At 46.1% G+C, this 20,386-nt stretch overlaps 1 long non-coding RNA gene across 4 annotated transcripts in view; it reads left to right on the top strand.

The window, feature by feature from the left end:
- The window catches only part of LOC139359565 (uncharacterized), an 85,540-nt gene that overhangs the window by 47,295 nt on the left and 17,859 nt on the right, over positions 1-20,386 (top strand). For 2 of the 4 annotated variants that reach the window (XR_011615633.1, XR_011615634.1), the window contains exons 4-7: positions 4,019-4,218; positions 8,852-8,930; positions 14,798-14,905; positions 16,032-16,110. This is a non-coding gene — a long non-coding RNA (uncharacterized lncRNA). The remainder of the gene's footprint in view (positions 1-4,018; positions 4,219-8,851; positions 8,931-14,797; positions 14,906-16,031; positions 16,111-20,386) is intronic. The other 2 variants (XR_011615636.1, XR_011615635.1) reach the window with 2 other exon arrangements.

Genomic DNA, 20,386 nt, shown 5'->3' with positions numbered 1-20,386 from the left:
CCCTCTCCAGGACCTTGTGGAGTCCTGGCCACATCCTCCCAGGGTAAGGGCAGGAAACTGGGCTCCTTGCCCTTCTTGTTGCTTGGGTGACAATCCTGGGGTCTTTCTTAGGCCCCATCACTCTTCCTGCTTCTAAATAGAGAGTATTTTGGCAAATCTTCCTGGCAGAGGCCAGGGGCTCATCCCTGCTATTTGCTGTAGCTTGGTAAAGCCAGGTGAAGACATCTGGACAAGCAGATAGTAGAGTGGCCCCCAGGAAGGGTGGGGCGAGTGTGCTGGACTTTAGGCTTGCCTGGACCCGGCTGGGAGGGGGCAAGGTTACTAGGAAGCAGGGTTGTGAGGGCTAAAATCAGGAGGCGGGAATAATGCTGGTGGAGGATGGAGGTGTGTCCTGGCTTGGGGTGGGGCATGAGAGCCAAGGTTTGTCAGCACACAGAGGGGTGGCTGACTCATGGACTAGAGGCTGTGGAACCCAGTGATTGCCCTTAGTTCCTGGATCCTGGGAGACCTCTGGAGCCTGGGGCTGGGGCAGCCTAGGGGTGGAGGTGGTGGGAGACAGGGGTAGGGGTGGGAGAGGCCTTGCATGGTAGGGTGAAGGGTAGGAAACCAGCCAGGGGCCAGTTTGCATTGGCGGTTCCCATCTCCACCCCCAACCCCAAGCCCACCCCTACCCCCACCCTGCTGCAGAGACCGGCCTGGGCTGGTGTCCTCTGCTTTGGCCTCAGCAGATGGCACGATGGAAGCTGGCAGCCCCATGGGTGCGCCACTCAAGCCAGCTGTGACTTGCAGTTTCTGCTTCCTGGAGTGTGGGGCGCCCACCCAGGAGAGCACGGGCACACCCCACACCCCTCATTTTGAGGATGCTGGGAGGTGGAGGACCAAGGGCCTGCAGCCCTGTGCTTGCGCTGTGACGAGTAGCCTAGGAGTCCTGTGTCCGCCCATCCACGTGGGGCCCCAGGAGCCTGAACAGTGGCAGGCAGAGAGATGAGGAGGGAGAGAGAAGTGGAAAAGAAGGAGAGAGAAAGAGAGATGGGAAGAAGGGAGTGAGAGAGAGAGAGGAAGAGAGATAGGGAGAGAGACAGAGGAGGTTGAGAGGAAAAGGAACAAGAGAGATAGGGAGAGAGACACAAAAGGCAAAGAGAGAGACAGGGAGAGACGAGCATGAGTAGGGGGTCAGGTCACTGTTGATCTCAGTTCCCAGTGAAAATTGGAGCTCTCCGTCACCTCACTGCGCATGCAATGAAGTCTTCTGCCTGGTGCTTATAGCCCGAGAACCCCTTCTCCGGGAGAGTCAAATCTTTGACCCTGGCCCTTTCTCACTGGAGTTTGCTTGTGTCTTCTGATGAACTGCGATGTCTCACCTATCGCCTTCCTGGGCTCAAGGATCCAGGAAAAGCCGACACCTCTTTTAGGGAGGCTGTGCAGTGCATTCATCTCACAAGGCTCCCCAGGAAGCTTGCGAACTTGGCTTGAGCCCTAAGCAGCCGAGTATGTGCCGGGCCTCTGCTTCTGTCTTTCAGTAAGAGGGAGAACCAAGAAAGACACTGAAGCATGGTCTGCAGAGAAGGCACTTGTGCCAACACCAGGAGAATGAGGGGCCTGAGTTGTCTTCATTTCTCCTAAAAACACGCGTTCCCTCCCTGGCCACCCTAGTGAGGGCATGAAGCACAGCGTGCGTGTGTGTCTGTGTGTGTGTGTGTCTGTGTGTGTATGTGCGTCGTGTGCATGCAGATATATGCATGTGTATGTATGTTCGTGTGTGTGTGCAGGTATGTACATGTGAATATACTTATGTATGTGCATCTGTGTCTGTGCGTGCATGTGTGTGCCTCTGTGTGCGTGTGTGTGTGCAGGTATGTACATGTGAATGTACTTATGTATGTACATCTGTGTGTGTATGCATGTGTGTGTGCAGGTATGTACATGTGAATGTATTTATGTATGTGCATCTGTGTGCATGTGTGTGGGGGGGCACGTGTGTGTGTGTTGCAGGGCTTTACAGTGGACAGGATGTGGGAGGACAGCTGCAGCTCCAAGCAGCAAGTCTTTCTGATAGAATGGTTAAGATTCCCTGGACCACAGAAAGAGTGTTTTCATTTGCACCCATTTTTATTAGTATTTAAACCTGTATTTTTTGTAGCATGTAAAGCTTAAGTTGCTTAACTATTCTTACAAACATTTAAATCATTGGTCCCGAAACTTTTTGGCACCAGAGACCAGTTATCTTGAAGACAACTCTTCCACGGACCTGGGAGAAGGGGAAGGGATAATGCGGAGGTGATTCAAGCCCATTATATTTATTATGTGCTTTATTTCTATTATTATTTCACTGTAATATATAATGAAATAATTACACGACTCACCATAATATAGAATCAGTGGGAGCCCTGAGCTTGTTTTCCTTTAACTACATGCTCCCATCTGGAGGTGATGGGAGACAATCACAGATCATCAGGCATTAGGTTCTCATAAGGAACACGCAGTCTAGATCTCTGGCATGAGCAGTTCACAGTAGGGTTCATGCTCCTATGAGAATATAACGGCACTGATCATCTCACACAAGGCAGAGCTCATGGGGTAATGCGAGGGATGGGAAGCAGCTGTTTCTACAGATGAAGCTTTGATCACTGGCTGACTGCTCACCTCCTGCTATGTAGCCTGGTTCCTAACAGGTCAGGACCCCTGATTTACCCAGCAAGATACACACGTTTTTATGTCAGTTGAAATTATTCATCCTGCACCACCCAAAATTATCTTGCATACCTACACCCACCCGAGGGTCCCATAGTGCACATTGGAAGCTGTAGACAGTCAGCCTGGAGCTCCGTTGCACGTTCCATCCCTTCACCATCTGTGGGCTAACAGGCTGTGTTAGTTTCCTAGGGCTATTTTACAGGACCACAGACTGGGCACTCTCAACAACAGAATCTTATTGTCTCACAGTCCTGGAGGCCATGAGTCCGAGATCAAGCAGGGTGGGTCCCTCTGAGGCTGTGCAGGAAGGCTCTGTTCCAGGCCTGTCTCTTGGCGTGTGGGTGGCCGTCTTCTCCCTGTGACTCTTGGTTAAGGGTGACTCTGGTGAGGGCTCAGAAGAGGAGAGCTGGACAGAATGTCGGTAGCATATGAAGGGGTTCGTGTGTAGTGTCTCATGCCTGGAATCTTAGCACTTTGGGAGGCCAAGATGGGAGGATCGCTTGAGGATGAGGCTTCAAGACCAACCTGGCCAACATAGGGAGACTCAGTCTCTTAAATAAATAAAAATATGAAAGGGAAAAGTCATTCAGATGAAGTGTCAGATGGCAATGAAGAACATGTTATTGGAAACTGGAGGAAAGGTGATGCTTGTCATAAAGTGACAAAGAACTTGGCTGCATTGTGCTCCTAGTGTTTTCTGGAAGGCAGAGCTTGCGAACGGTGAACCTGAAATTTGGCAGAAGAAATATCTAAGCAAGGTATTGAAGGAGTACCTTCATTCTCTTGAATGTTTCTAGGAAAATGAAAGAAAAGAGGAATGATTTAGAGACAGAACTTATAATCAAAAGGGAAGCAGAACTTAAAAATTTGGGAAATTTTTAGCCTTCTCAGCCTGTCCATATTGAACAGATAAGGAAGTGTGTTTGGGAGAGAACACGAGGGTGTGGGTCAGGAGGCCTGCATGGATCAGGGCTGTGCTCTTCACCAGGACAATGGAAGAGAGACCCTGAAGGCAGTTTGTAGATCGCTCAGGCTGCACTCTCATCACAGGCCCATGGTGCCAGGGCACTGACAGCAGTACGGTTTCCAAGAAAGGCCCTGGGGCGCCCTGAGGACCTTGGGACTTGCTGCCCAGCACTCCCTGACATCACTGGTCCCCACGTTCTGGTGTGGCACTCCTTGACTCCTCCAAGTGTTGCTTAATGGGCTCCTGTCCAGGGGAGAAGTGATGTCCCCCCTCCAGGGGACACAGGCAGAAAACTCTTTGGCAGCTTCCATGTGGTGCTAATTCTGCAGGTGTACAGATTTTGCTTTTCCCTTATAGAAATGGTGGAGTCAATGAAGAAAGTAGCAGGGATGGATGTGGAGCTGACAGCTGAAGAAAGAAACCTCCTCTCTGTTACATGTAAGAATGTGATTGGAGCTAGAAGATCCTCCTGGAGAAGAATCAGCAGCCTTGAACAGAAAGAAGGAAACAAGGGAAGAGAAGACAAGCTAAAAATGATTCGGAAATACCGGCAAATGGTGAGACTGTTGTACAATAGTCCCCCCTTATCTGCAGTTTTAGTTACCAGTGGTACAGTACAATAAGATATTTTGAGAGAAAAAGAGACTACGTTCATATAACTTCTATTAGAGTACGTTATAATTGTTCTGGTATTCATCTTTCACTGTGCCTAATTTATAAATTAAACTTTACCATGAGTATGTATGTATAGAACAGAATATAGTATATATAAGGTTTGCTATTATCCATGGTTTCAGCATATTTACTCGGGGTCTCAGAATGGATCCCTCTCAGGTAAAAGGGAACTATTGTATTTTCAAGAAAAATGATGAGTGTTTTTGGTTAAATTTGTCTCGTTCTTTTTTTATTGAAAGACTCAAGTTTCTTTAATCCAATGTCATAGTTTTTAATCTTTGGGTTTTATGCAACAGAAATTATCTGGGGGAAGGAGGTTGTTGTTTCCTGAATATGTCCTAATTTTTGCCTTTTATTTTTATGGTTCGAGAAAATGTCTCTGAAAAGGGAGGCTTGTTTGAGTGTCTGGCTTAGTTCTCAGGCTTATGTCTGTTAATAATTTGGCCATAGTCGTTGGCATTTGAGGTCACAGTCTAGTACTCAGATGACTGTATATATAGTACACATTTTACATCTTGGTATATTTTTGTCTTTTGCTCACGTGGATTAGGCTATAGAATATTTCAGGGCAGAGATGAGTAACTTTTTCTCCTGGAAGCTGCAGTAGTGGGCAAAAAAGTGAGACCCTGTCTCTAAAAGTAAAGTTGTAAGCTGGGATTGATGTTACCATTACCATGAAATATGTTGGGTCAAAGAATTTTGATGACCAATAGACAAGTTTTGTGTCCCAGTGGAATGAGGAAGTGAGAAAGTTGAAAAAGCTGAAGAAAGAAGTCCATGAGGTACACTGTGGGACTTGGGCTAGCTAGGAAAGGGAAGCAGGAAGCAAAGACAGCAACTGATACATTGGGAGAAGATGTGAAAAGTTCGAGTCTGCATGTGTTACATGAGATACATGCATAAAGAAGGAAGGAAGGAAGGAAGGAAGGAGGGAAGGAAGCAAGGAAAAGGAAAAGATAAAAAGGAAGGAAGGGAGAGAGAAAGAAAAAGAAAGAAAGAGAGAAAGAAAGAAAAAAGCAAAAAAGAAAGAAAGAGTGTAGATGTCTTGATCAGTTCCTAAATAGAAACAACAAGAGAAAAGGAATTAAAAGAGGAAGCCATGGCTAAGAGTGGAGCATTACAATATAAGACTTCTAGTATGGAGCGGCACAGTTAGGGGTATGGACAAGTGCAAGTCTTGGAGTAGAAAGCAAAGAACTCTGTTGACGGGAACGTGGCCACACCATACTTTGGTGTGATCTCAGGTATAGGATAGTTTGCCTGTAGATAGTCAATGAATGTGGGAGAAGGGCCTAGAGATCTATTGATGACAGAAATGGAGAAATGGAATGTAGAATATCGGCTTTTGAGGAAGAAGGGTTTGGAGAAACAGGAGAGCAGTCATTGAGTATGTGAGGAGCTAGGAGAACATGGAAACCTTTCGTCTCCTACAGCAGTCTCTATTTGAAAAGCTATCAGGGAGATAGTTGATTCAGAAAACAGTTTTGCTTAGCTAAGATAAGGATGCAATTACGGAAAAAAGACTGAGAGAATGTTTTACAGAAATGAGGTTCCAGGGACATGAGAGGAACCTAGAAAGCTTCAACAGTGGTGCCATGAGTTCACAGAAAATAGAAAGCAAGTGGCCGGGGCATGGTGGCTCATGCCTGTAATCCCAGGACTTTGGGAGGCTGAGGCGGGTGGATCACAGGGACAGGAGATCGAGACAATCCTGGCTAACATGGTGAAACCCTGTCTCTACTAAAAATATTTTTTAAAAAAGGGAAAAAAAGCCGGGCATGCTGGTGGGTGCCTGTAGTCCTGGGTCCAGAATTGGTGGGTTCTTGGTCTCGCTGACTTCAAGAACGAAGCCGCAGACCCTCGCAGTGAGTGTTACAGTTCTTAAAGATGGTGTGTCCAGAGTTTGTGCCTTCCGATGTTTGGACGTGTTCGGAGTTTCTTCCTTCCGGTGGGTTCGTGGTCTCGCTGGCTTCAGGAGTGAAGCTAAGCTGCAGACCTTCGTGGTGACTGTTACAGCTCTTAAGGTGGCACATCTGGAGTTGTTCATTCCTCCTGGTGGGTTTGTGGTCTCGCTGGCCTCAGGAGTGAAACTGCAGACCTTCAAGGTGAGTGTTACAGCTCACAGTGGACCCAGAATGAGCAGCAGCAAGATTTATTATAAAGAGCAAAATACAAAACTCCCACACTGCGAAAGAGCACCCAAGAGGATTGCCACTGCTGGCGCCGGCAGCCTGCGTTTATTCCTGTATCTGGCCCCACCCACATCCTGCTGATTGGTCTATTTTACAGAGAGCTGATGGACCATTTTGACAGAGTGCTGATTGGTGCGTTTACAATCCTTTAGCTAGACACACAGTGCTAGACAGAAGTGTTCTCCAGTAAGGATTGGTGTATTTACAAACCTTGAGCTAGACAGAGTACTGATCAGTGTATTTCCAAACCCTGAGCTAGACACAGAGTGCTAAGAGTGCTAGACAGAAAAGTTCTCCAAGTCCCCACTAGGTTAGCTAGATACAGAGTATTGATTGGTGTATTTACAAACCTTGAGCTAGACACAGAGTGCTAAGAGTGCTAGACAGGGCCGGGCGCGGTGGCTCAAGCCTGTAATCCCAGCACTTTGGGAGGCCGAGACGGGCAGATCACGAGGTCAGGAGATCGAGACCATCCTGGCTAACACAATGAAACCCCGTCTCTACTAAAAAAAAAAATCCAAAAAAAAAAAAAAAAAAAAAAAAAAATTAGCCGGGCGTGGTGGCGGCGCCTGTAGTCCCAGCTACTGGGGAGGCTGAGCCAGGAGAATGGCGGGAACCCGGGAGGCGGAGCTTGCAGTGAGCCGAGATCGCGCCACTGCACTCCAGCCTGGGCGACAGAGCGAGACTCCGCCTCAAAAAAAAAAAAAAAAAAAAAAAGAGTGCTAGACAGAAAAGTTCTCCAAGTCCCCACTAGGTTAGCTAGATACAGAGTACTGATTGGTGTATTTACAAACCTTGAGCTAGACACGGAGTACTGATTGGTGCATTTACAATCCCTCAGCTAGACATAAAGGTTCTCCATGTCCCCACCAGACTCAGGAGCCCAGCTGGCTTCACCTAGTGGATCCCTCACTGGGGCTGCAAGCAGAGCGGCCTGCCAGTCCGGCGGTGCACCTGCACTCCTCAGTCCTTGGGCGGTCCATGGGACCAAGCGGCGCGGCGCAGCGGGCAGCGCTCCTCTGGGAGGCTCGGGTAGCGCAGAAGCCCACGGAGGGGTGCAGGGAGGCTCAGCAATGGCAGGATGCAGGTCCCGAGCCCCCGCCCTTCGGGAGGCAGCTGAGGCCTGGAGAGAATTCAAGGGCAGCGCCGGCGGTCCGGCACTGCGGGGACATGGCGCACCCTCTGCAGCTGTTGGCCCAGGTACTAAGCCCCTCACTACCCGGTGCTGAGTGCGGGCACCGCCGAACCCACGCCCACAGGGAACTCTTGCTGGCCCGCGAGTGCCGGGCGCAGCCCCGGTTCCCGCCCGCGCCTGTCCCTCCACACCTCCCGGCAAGCAGAGGGAGCCAGCTCTGGCCTCGACCAGCCCAGAGTGGCTCCCACAGTGCAGTGGCAGGCTGAAGGGCTTCTCAAGCGCCACCAGAGTGGACGCCGAGGCCCAGGAGGCGCAGAGAGCGAGGGCTGCTAGCAGGTTGTCACCTCTCAGTCCCAGCTACTCGGGAGGCTGAGGCAGGAGAATGGCGTGAACCCTGGAGGTGGAGGTTGCAGTGAGCTGAGATTGCGCCATTGCACTCCAGCCTGAGGGACAAAGTGAGGCTCTGTCTCAAAAAAAAAAAAAAAAAAGAAAGAAAGAAAAAAGAAAAAAAATAGGAAGCACGCTAAGAATGTGCGTTTAGAGGTGTTGTACATTTTCAGCATTATAAATGAGATGAGTAGCAATAGTTTTTTTGGTCCATACATTTTTGGTATCTTAACTAGTTTTGGATCTCTTCCACTAAAGAGATTGCCTGTGGAACCTTGTTAGGAATGTAAGTACTGAAGGCAAACTGCTTGGGTTTGAATTTTGTTCTGTCCCTTGCACCCTGCCTGGGTTCAAATCCTAGCTCTGCTTAGTAAGTTCTTTTAAGGGGGTGATCTTCGAGCAAATGTCTTAGCTCCTGTTTTCCCAAGTAAATGGACAGAGTAGTTGCTACCTTGTGAAAGATTCACGTAATTGACCAGCATTTACCAAGTAGCATCGGTGTTTAGTTTTAGTCATTGGTGATTGTGTAGTTGGACTGTGAGGCGGTGCTGGGGTGGGTGGTGGTGTGTGTGTGTAGCACGTAATTGCATGCGGAAAGGAAAAGATACTTTTGATGACCCAGAGGCAGCTTTTCTCTGCTTTTGTATCAAAAGGGAAGAAGGGAGTTTGGAGAGGGAAAGGAATTCTGTTCAATACTAAGCTCTCTTCCTCAAAATCAGAGGTACATAGAATGTGTAATAATTTACAGAATTTCTAGACTTCAGCAATCTGATTTTTTTTAATTTATTTTTATTTTTTCAGGTCGAGGCTGAGCTGGAGTTAATCTGTGGCGACATGCTGGAGGTACTAGACAAACACCTCATTCCAGCAGCTACCACTGGTAAGTCCAAGGTTTTCTATTATGAAATGTAGGTTCTATACTAGAAAGGAAAATGTAAGATTCAAAGTTGGCCTTTTTAGAATCATGACTTTCTTTTATGTAGGTTTCCAATTTTTATTTAAAAATAATTGTTTAATGTTAGAAGGATAGTTGATGTTGGAATAAAAAGATGGTCAGGCTATTATAAAAATGCATTAGCTTTTGCTTTAGTTATTTCTATTCTTTTGCTTTCATGGAACCTATCTCATTTCCCTACCCCAAACGGCCACACATTGCACAGTCCTGGCTGAATGTTTCGTGTAGAAATTTTATGTTATGATTCATACACTTGTGGCATTTCTTGGAACCACTTGCTTGTTTAATTCTAGTCTATGGAGTGATAATTTTGTTGATACTTGGAAGCTCCTCAGTTAATTTCTGTGGGATTTTTGGTTATATTTAATAAGGAAAATAATAGGAAATATCTAAGAAAAAAAGAAACAAAGCCAATTATTCTTGAGAGTGTTTAAAATTATTGAAGTACACTTGTTAGTTCTTAGTATAGAACCTACATTTCATAATAGAAAACCTTGGACTTGCCAGAGTGGTAGCTGCTGGAATGAGGTGTTTGTCCAGTGCATCCAGAACGTCGCCACAGATTAACTGTAGCTCAGTCTAAACCTAAAAAATAAAAATAAATTTTAAAAAATCAAATTGTTGAAGTCAAGAAATTCTGCAAATTATAACACATTCTATGTACCTCTGATTTTGAGGAAGAGAGCTTAGTATTGAACAAAATTCCTATGCCTTTCCAAAACTCCCTTCTTCCCTTTTGACACAAAAGCAGAGAAAAGTGACCTCTCCCTTATCAAAAGTATCTTTTCCTTTCTTAAGTGCTACACACACACACCACCCCCCACCCCAACCCTCTCACAGTCCAAATACAGAATCACCAATGACTAAAACTGAAGGCTGATGCTACTTGGTAAACACTGGTCAATTACATGAATCCTTCCACAAGGTAGCAACTATTGTGTCCATTTACTTGGGAAAACAGGAGCTAAGACATTTGCTCAAAGATCATCACCTTAAAAGAACTTACTAAGCAGAGCTAGGATTTGAACCCAGGCAGGGTGCAAGGGATAGAACAAAATTCAAACCCAAGCAGTTTGCCTTCAGTGCTTCCATTCCTAACAAGGTTCCACAGGCAATCTCTTCAGTGGAAGAGATCTAAAACTAGTTAAGATACCAAAAATCTATGGACCAAAGTAACTACTGCCACTCATTTCTTTTTTTTTTTTTTTTTTTTTTTTTTTTTTTGAGACGGAGTCTCACGCTGTTGCCCAGGCTGGAGTGCAGTGGCGCGATCTCGGCTCACTGCAAGCTCCGCCTCCCGGGTTCACGCCATTCTCCTGCCTCAGAGCCTCCTGAGTAGCTGGGACTACAGGCGCCCGCCACCGCGCCCGGCTAATTTTTTGTATTTTTAGTAGAGACGGGGTTTCACTGTGGTCTCGATCTCCTGACCTTGTGATCCGCCCGCCTCGGCCTCCCAAAGTGCTGGGATTACAGGCTTGAGCCACCGCGCCCGGCCCACTCATTTCTATTCATTCATAATGCTGGAAATGTACACACCACTTCTAAAGGCATATACCCAGTTTGTTGCTTTTTTTTTTTTTTTTTTTTTTTTTGAGAGGGAGTCTCACTCTATTGCCCAGGCTGGAGTGCAGTGGCAGGACCTCGGCTCACTGCAAGCTCCACCTCCCGGGTTCACGCCATTCTCCTGCCTCAGCCTCCAGAACAGCTGGGACCACAGGCACCCGCCACCATGCCTTGCTCATTTTTTGTTTTTTTAGTAGAGATGGGGTTTCAACGTGTTAGCCAGAATTATCTCGATATCCTGACCTCATGATCTCGGCCTCCCAAAGTGATGGGATTACAGGCGTGAGCCACCACGGCCTGCCTTTTTGTTTTGCTTTTGTTTTTGTTTTGTTTCGTTTCCCCAATTTTTTTTTTTGTTTGTTTGTTTGTTTTTTTGAGATGGAGTCTTGCACTGTTGCCCAGGCTGGAGTGCACCATCCCCGCTCACTGCAAGCTCCGCCTCCCGGGTTGAGGCTATTATCTTGCCTCAGCCTCTATAGTAGTTGGGACTACAGGCACCTGCCACCACGTCCGGCTAATTTTTTTTTTTTTTGTATTTTTAGTACAGACAGGGTTTCTCCTCACCTCGTGATCCGCCCGCCTCGACCGCCAAAACTACTGGAATTACAGGCATATGCCACCACACCTTGCCAATAGACTCTATTTTTTTATTTTTTTTTTATTTTTATTTTTTTTTATTTTTATTTTTTCTTTTTGTTGAGACAGAGTCTCGCTTTGTCGCCCAGACTGGAGTGCAGTGGCCGGATCTCAGCTCACTGCAAGCTCCGCCTCCCGGGTTCACGCCATTCTCCTGCCTCAGCCTCCCGAGTAGCTGGGACTACAGACGCCCGCCACCTCGTCCGGCTAGGTTTTTGTATTTTTTAGTAGAGACGGGGTTTCACTGTGTTAGCCAGGATGGTCTCGATCTCCTGACCTTGTGATCCGCCCGTCTCGGCCTCCCAAAGTGCTGGGATTACAGGCTTGAGCCACCGCGCCCGGCCCTATTTTTTTAAAAAAATTATTTTTTGTAGAGATGAGGTCACACTTCGTTGCTTAGGCTGGTCTTGAACTCCTGACTTTAAGTGGTCCTTCCATTTTGGCCTCCCAAAGTGCTGTGATTTTATGTGTGAGGCACTGCACCCGGCCTCAGTAGGCTTTTATGGCTTATGCCTTCTGTCCTTTTAAAACTATTTCAACTTAATTTTCTACTCTAATTGTTTGTTGTAGTTTATATATATATATGTAAGTGTATATATATTTGTAGGGTGTGTAAATATAGTGTGTGCATATATATATAGTATCTGTGTGTATATGTGTGTGTGTGTGTCTGTGTGTGTGTGTGTATATAGGTATATATATATATACACACACACACACATTTTTTGTTTTTTCGAGATAGGGTCCATTCTGTCACCCAGGCTGGAGTGCAGTGGTGCAATCATAGCTCACTGCAGCCTTGACCTTCTGGGCTCAATTGATCTGCCCGCCTCAGCCTGCTGAACAGCTGGGACAACAGGTGTACCACCACCATATCCAACTAATTTTTTTTTTTTTTTTTGTAGAGGTGGGATTTTGCCATATTGCCCAGGCTGGTCTCGAACCCCTGGGCTCAAGCGATCTGCCTACCTCAGCCTCCCAAAGTGTTAATATTACAGGTGTGATCCGTTGTGCCCGGCCTATATTACTATGTCGTATGCTGCAGAACCTCTTTTGGAAACAAACTGGGATATAAATAATACTCAAGTGTGACTTTCAGGAACTTATTCTTCACAGTAAGACAATGCCATTGAAAGTTACTGTGTTTCATACGAAGGGGTAGTACTGGCTCTACATTTATTTTTGCTTTTACATTCTGAGGATGGGAGGGAGAGGGATCTAAAATAAATTTTGAGTACCATTGCATTTGAACAATAATAGCTGATCAGCCTAATTCCTTTCAGAAGGGAAATCAGCATGCATGACATCATTTCTTGCCACTTAAATTAAAATTCTAAATTCGTGAGTTTGGCTCTTTAAGAGAAACCAGACCTACTTGACTGCAGTCATCCTAGCTGGCCATAAGACAGGAAGTAAAGGGCCAGGCGCAGTGGCTCACGCCTGTAATCCCAGCACTCTGGGAGGCTGAGGCGGGCGAATCACAAGGTCAGGAAAACGAGACCATCCTGGCTAACAGGGTGAAACCCCGTCTCTACTAAAACTCCAAAAGATTTAGCCGGGCGTGGTGGCAGGCACCTGTAATCCCAGCTACTCAGGAGACTGAGGCAGGAGAATGAACCCAGGAGGCGGAGCTTGCAGTGAGCCGAGATCGCCCCACTGTGCTCCAGCCTGGGCAACAGAGCGAGACTCCATCTCAAAAAAAAAAATAAAGGACAGGAAGTAAACAGGCAACAGGCAGATGTTAAAAGCTTTGCTTCATTCTTGTGTTGAGAGGACCTTTTTGATTTTTTTCTCCCTCTCCCCAGGTAAATAATCCCAGCATCCTTGTGTTTTCATTCACGTAAGATTTAAAAACTTGCGGCAGGAGATTTTGTTTTGTTTTGTTTTGTTTCTTTTAGATGGAGTTTCGTTCTTGTTCCCCAGACTGGAGTGCAATGACACGATCTTGGTTCACCGCAACCTCTGCCTCCCGGGTTCAAGCAGTTCTCCTGCCTCAGCCTCCTCAGTAGCTGGAATTACAGGCATGCGCTGCTACTCCTGGCTAATTTTTTACTTTTAGTAGAGACGGGGTTTCTCCATGTTGGTCAGGCTGGTCTCAAACTCCTGACCTCAGGTAATCCACCCGCCTCGGCCTCCCAGAGTTCTGGGATTACAGGCATGAGCCACCACGCCTGGCCTGTGGCAGGAGTTTAAAAGTTAAAATGTACTTTATTTCTTTGTTTATTTTATTTTATTTTTTTTGAGATGGAGTCTGGCTCTGTTGCCCAATCTCAACTCACTGCAAGCTCCGCCTCCTGGGTTGTCGCCGTTCTCCCGCCTCAGCCTCCCGAGGAGCTGGGACTACAGTTGCCCGCCACCATGCCCGGCTAATTTTTTGTATTATTTTAGTAGAGACGGGGTTTCACCATGTTAGCCAGGAGGGTCTTGATCTCCTGACCTCGTTATCCGCCTGCCTTGGCCTCCCAAAGTGCTGGGATTACAGGTATGAGCCACTGTGCCCGGCCACAAGTATCTATTTCTACCAAACACGGTTCAGTTCTCTGAGAAAGATTTCACAGTAACATGTAACATGGAACAGAAAGGTGCAGAATGTAGTCACTTTTTTGTGACTATTGCCGTTGGAAAAACTTTTTTTTTTGAAGATGGACTTTCGCTCCTCTCGCCCAGGCTGGAGTGCAGAGGTGTAATCTCAGCTCACTGCAACCTCTGCCTCCCAGGTTCAAGCGATTCTCCTGCCTTAGCCTCCCATTTAGCTGGGACTACAGGTATGTGCCACCATACCGGGGTATTGTTTTGTATTTTTAGTAGAGTTGGGCTTTCACCGTGTTGGCCAGGCTGGTCTTGAACTCCTGACCTCAGGTGATCTGCCCGCCTTGGCCTTCTAAAGTGCTGGTATTACAGTTGTGAGCCATTGTGCCTGCCCGGAAAAACTTTATTTTGACATAATTTCATACTTAAACAGTTTCAAGGGTAGTATAAAGAATTCCTATGCTAGGCTCAGTGGCTCATGCCTATAATCTCAGCACTTTGGGAGACCAAGGTGGGTGGATCATGAGGTCAGGAGTTTGAGACCAGTCTGGCCAACATAGTGAAACCCCGTCTCTACTAAAAATAGAAAAATTAGCCGAGCATGGTGGTGTGCTCCTGTAATCCCAGCTACTCAGGAGTCCTTATTTTATAAATGGAGAAACTAAAGCATAAAATCACATAGCTCACTTATTATCACACAATAAGTTAATGGTGGAAACACAGGCTTCCTTCCAGGACACTGCTACTTCCTCTGTCCTGTTGCTTAAAAACTGCACTTCTGCCAGGCACAGTGGTGCGTGCCTGTAGCCCAAGCTACTCAGGAGGCTGAGGCGGGAAGATCATTGGAGCCAAGGATTATTAATAGAATCTAGCCTTGACAACATAGCGAGACCCTGTCTCTAAAACAAAAGTCTTTAGCAGTTAGCCTATTTCACAGCATACATTTCTGATCTCCATGCATAACTAATTCAGGAAATAGATAATATTGTTATTTAAAATTTGTTTCTTATATGCTAATATTTTTCACTCCCTGCTAATATTTTTCACTTGTCTTCTACTCTTAGCCCCCAATCACTGGGGAGAATGGAAAGAAAACAACTGACAACATCCTCAAATGTAAACTCAATTTGCCTCCCTACCTCACACAAGAAGCCAGAGATCTGCTTAAAAAGGTAAGGTTCTTAAATGGTCACCAACACTATAAGATTCAATGACTAGGATTTAACTAGATAGAATTTAATGTATATTTTGAATAATACATATTGAACAAAAAAAGTCTTCAGTTTTTGAAGGCGAAGTACAGATTTATCTAACGACTTTCTTTTCATATTGGTTTTTATAATTCTTTTTTTTTTTTTTTTTTGGTGACAGAGTCTCGCTCTGTCACCCAGGCTGGAGTACAGTGGCGCGATCTTGGCTCACTGCAACCTCAGCCCCCCAGGTTCAAGCGATTCTGCTGCCTCAGCCTCTGGAGTAGCCGGGATTACAGGCGCCCGCCAGCACGCCTGGGTAATTTTTGTATTTTTAATAGAGACAGGGTTCCACCATGTTGGTCAGGCTGGTCTGGAATTCCTGACCACAGGTGATCCAGCTGCCTTGGCCTCCCAAAGTGCTGGGATTACAGACCCTTAAACAATTACTCAGTAGTAATTAGTAAAGTAAATTTTCTTTTCTTTCTGAGAGGGAGTCTTGCCCTGTCATCCAGGCTGGAGTGCAATGGCATGATCTTGGCTCACTGCAACCTCCGCCTCCCAGGTTCCAGTGATTGTCCTGCTTCAGTCTACCTAGTAACTGGGATTACAGGTGTGCACCACCATGCCGGGCTAATTTCTGTATTTTTAGTAGAGAAGGGGTTTTACCATGTTGGCCAGGCTGGTCTCGAACTCCCAGCCTCAGGTGAACCACCTGCCTCAGCCTCCCAAAATGCTGGGATTACAGGCATGAGCCAGCGTGCCCGGCCAGTAAACTATATTTTGTCAAGGCAAAGTAGACAAGCAAAGTCTAAAAAGGAAAAAAATCAGTTTGACTAAGGTTCTTTATCCAGGCTTTTTTTCCTCTATCAAGCTGCTTCTCATCTGGGAGCTGGGCCTGGGGACCCTGGAGAAGTTCAAGTAGGGATTGGCATGTTTGGTGTTTTGTGGGGAAGATAGTGCTAGTTTTATGTATTTCTCAGGGTTATATGTAGTTGCTTTTAAGTTTAGCTTATTTTGTGACTTGTAACTTCAAAAAGGTGATTAATTTCTCAATCCAGCGAAGTCTATTCCCCTCAACTTTTCTTTCTGCTTTTTTTTCCCCTAGGCTCATCCATTCTTTAGACACATTAACTGGGAAGAACTTCTGGCTGGAAAGGTGGAGCCCCTCCTTTAAACCTCTGTTGGTGTGTATACATGAAAGCATATAATTGGGTGCAAGGGCTCATGCCTGTAATCCCAAAACTTTAAAGGGCTGAGGTGGGAGGATTGTTTGAAGCCAGGAGTTCAAGACCAGCATGGGCAACATAACAAGACTTCATCTCTACAAAACATTTAAAAGTTAGCTGGGCCGGGCGCGGTGGCTCACGCCTGTAATCCCAGCACTTTGGGAGGCCGAGGCGGGTGGATCACAAGGTCAGGAGATCAAGACCGTCCTGGCAAACACTGTGAAACCCAGTCTCTATTAAAAATACAAAAAATTAGCCGAGCGTGGTGGCGGGCGCCTGTAGTCCCAGCTACTCGGGAGACTGAGGCAGGAGAATGGCGCGAACCTGCGAGGCGGAGCTTGCAGTGAGCGGAGATCACGCCACTGCACTCCAGCCTGGGCGACAGAGCGAGACTCCGTCTCAAAAAAAAAAAAAGTTAGCTGGGTGTGGTGGCATGTGCCTGTGAGTCCCAGCTACTTGAGAGGCTGAGGCAGGAGGATCGCTTGAGACTTTTTTGGAATAAGAAAAATCGCGACCGGGCGCAGTGGCTCACGCCTGTAATCCCGGCACTTTGGGAGGCCCAGGCGGGCGGATCACGAGGTCAGGAGATCGAGACCATCCTGGCTAACACAGTGAAACCCCGAATCTACTAAAAATACAAAAAATTAGCCGGGTGTGTTGGCGGGCGTCTGTAGTCCCAGCTACTCAGGAGACTGAGGCAGGAGAATGGCATGAACCCGGGAGGCAGAGCTTGCAGTGAGCGGAGATGGGGCCACTGCACTCCAGCCTGGGCGACAGAGTGAGACTCCATCTCAAAAGAAAAAAAAAAGAAAGAAAAAAAAAGAAAAAATCTGAGAGCAGACAGAAACATTATTTTCATTAGCAGTTCAGAGATCTCTGGTTTATCCTCTCTTCAGCATCTTTGTTTTTATTTTTTATTTATTTTATTTTATTTTGAGACGGGGTCTCACTCTGTCACCCAGGAACCCAGCATGGAGTGCAGTAGCACGATCACAGTTCAACGCAGCCTTGACCTCCCCAGAATCAGGTGATTCTCTCACCTTAGCTTCCGGAATAGCTGCGACTACAGACACGTGTCACCATGCCTGGCTAATTTTTTGCAGAAACAGGGTTTCACCATGTCACCCAGGCTGGTCTCGAACTCCTGGACTCAAGTGATCCACCCACCTCAGCCTGTCAACGTGCTGGGATTACAGGTGTGAGCTGCTGCACCCAGCCAAGCATCTTTTATTTTTGTACTGTTTTTTAAAGAACTAAAGCCAGTGGCAGTTGACTGTATGAGCTATTTTTAAATCAGTTTCCAAAGACAATTAAGTATTTCAGGTAGTTGGGACTTTTCTTTTTTTGGTTTATTTTATTTTGCTTAATTTAACCATTTTAAATATGATTTTCTGGGAATTCTTTCTTCAAACTATAGAATATATGTGCATTCGTTTGCTAGGCTTGCTGCAACAAAGTACCACAAACCGGGTGGCTGAGACAACAGAAATTCATTATCTCATAGATCTGGAGACTAGAAGTTCTTTTTTTTTTTTTTTTTTGAGACGGAGTCTCACTGTGTCGCCCAGGCTGGAGTGCAGTGGCCGGATCTCAGCTCACTGCAAGCTCTGCCTCCCGGGTTTTTACGCCATTCTCCTGCCTCAGCCTCCCGAGTAGCCGGGACTACAGGCGCCCGCCACCTCGCCCGGCTAGTTTTTTGTATTTTTTAGTAGAGACGGGGTTTCACCGTGTTAGCCAGGATGGTCTCGAACTCCTGACCTCATGATCCGCCCGTCTCGGCCTCCCAAAGTGCTGGGATTACAGGCTTGAGCCACCGCGCCCGGCCAAGACTAGAAGTTCTACATAACGTTGTTAGAGTTGGTTTCTTTGACGACTGTGAGGAACTGTATGTTCCTTGCCTCTCCCCTGGCTTCTGGTGGTTTGCTGGTAATCTCTGTGATTCTTTGGCCTGTAGGTGCATCACCCGGATCTCTGTCTTCATGTTCACATGGTGTTCTACCTGTGTGCGTATCTGTGACCAAATTTCCCCTTTTTGTAAGGATACCAGGCATACTGGATTAGGGTTCCTCTCTACTCCAGTAGGACCTCATCTTCACTAATTATGTCTGCAATAACCTTTTCCAAATAAGGTCACATTCTGAGGAACTAGAGGTTAGAATTTCAACATACGAAATTTTTTGGGGAGTGGGTAAGGCACACGCTTCACCCCATAGCAATATGTTTATGAGTAAATGAGTTAGTATGTTAGTTATTGTCTTTCTCCCACCTCAGAATCTGAGAAAATACAGTTTCTTTTTCCATTCCTTGGGATGTAGGTGGAGAAGGAGGAGGAGGATGATGGTGATTATTTTTTGGTCATGGTGCATAATGTGACCCACTTTAAAAAGCAACAGACAATTGTAAGGAGGAGAACTGTCATACACCTACCGCCCAGCTTAAAAAATGATTAGGTCATTTGTTTAAACATAACTGCCGTCCCAGCATCACACCTCAGAAGTTGACAGTTTGCCCAGTTTTTTTTTTTTTTTTCTTTTTTTGAGATAGGATCTTTCTCTGTTGCCCAGGCTGGAGTGCGGTGGCATGATCATGGCTCATGGCAGCCTCAACCTCCCAGGCTCAAGGGATCTTCCCGTATAGCTGGGACCACAGGGGTGTATCACCACACCCAGCTAGTTTTTTGAATTTTTCTAGAGATGAGGTTTCCCTGTGTTGCCCCACCTAATTTTGTTGTTGTTGTTCCATTCTTTTTTTTTCTCGTCCTGTTTGTAAGGATTTAATTAAGGTCTCTATATAACTTGGTTACTATGTCTCTTAAGTCTTTTGTCATGTACAGATTCCCCTTGTGATTTACTGACGAAACCGGGTCATTTGTCCTGTAGAACTCTCAAATTTTGATTTTGCTGATATTATCCCCATAGTTTCACTGACCATGTTCATCTGTTCCCTGAATTTCCAAAAACTGGTAGTTAAATTTAGGTGGTTGATCTGATTCAGATTAAACTCTCAGTATTGCATGCTTTGATCAGGAGGAATAACGTGTAGTTGTATTTGTGTGTGTGTGTGTGTGTGTGTGTTTGTGATGTTAGTGGTCACTGATCATTGCCTATGTCAGCATTTCACTACCAGGGTAATTTGGCAATGTCTGGAGACACACTGATTGTCACAGCGTGGGGGAGGGAACGCCACAGGTACCTTCAGGGGTAAGAGTCGGCGCAGCACAGCCCCCTACAGCAAAGTATTAATAGGCTTAAAAAGTCAGTAGCACTGAGGTTGAGAAACTCTGGCCTACTTTTATAATTTCATCAGGTGTTTATGAAATGGTCTTATTCGAACTGTTATTTCTTCTTTCCTTGTTAGCTGGAATTCTTTCATAAAGTCTTTGATCAGTTAGTTACTCAAGGTATACTTCATACAGGAAAGACAGGATGTATGTTTGATTCTCTCCTAGTTTTCAAAATAATGAATTAGTTCCCTAGCATCTCCCAAAATTGACCAATGAACTTTGTGTGTGTGATTTTTTCTTTTTTATTTTACTATGAACTTACACGTTTTAACGTATTTGTGTTTCATTTCATTGCAGTTGTTTTTATTTTATTTTTATTTATTCATTTATTGTTTTGAGGCAGGGTCTTACTCTGTCACCCAAGCCGTAGTGCAGTGGTGTAATCTCTGCCCACTGCAGCCTTGATTCCCGGCCTCAGCAATCCTCCCACCTCAGCCTCTTAGTAGCGGGGACCACAGGTACACCACCATGCCCAGCTAATTTTTGTGTTTCTGTGAGAGACGGGGTTTTGCCATGTTCACCAGGCTGGTCTTCAACTCCTGGGCTCAAAAGCAGTCCGCCTGCCTCTGCCTCCCAAAGTGCTGGGATGATGGGTGTGAGCCCCCGCACTGGCAGTTGTCTTAATTGATGCTCAATTTTTCCCTTCGTTGAATGCTGGCTGCAGTGAACGCTGGGTGCGTCTTCCTGTTGGTTTCTGAGTCCTTTTGACATGAGCACATGGGCTGGTGTTGTACCAGAGAGCAAAATAAGGAAACTGGTGTTCTGTGCTTATTTTGTGCATTTCCCCACACCTGGAATCAGCCGCTCCTCCAGGGAGTGCGGTTCACAGTCTGGGCTCTGGGAGAATTATAAGGTCAGTGTGGTCACCTTTTAGTATGAAGTCAGATATTCTAAATTATTATTTACTTCCCACATTTGGCCCAAGAGTCTAACCAGATAGTTTGGGAAAGA

The sequence above is a fragment of the Macaca nemestrina genome, chromosome 17 (assembly GCF_043159975.1).
Source record: "Macaca nemestrina isolate mMacNem1 chromosome 17, mMacNem.hap1, whole genome shotgun sequence".
Classification (NCBI taxonomy): Eukaryota; Metazoa; Chordata; class Mammalia; order Primates; family Cercopithecidae; genus Macaca; species Macaca nemestrina.
This window is presented reverse-complemented; position numbering and strand designations above follow the sequence as displayed.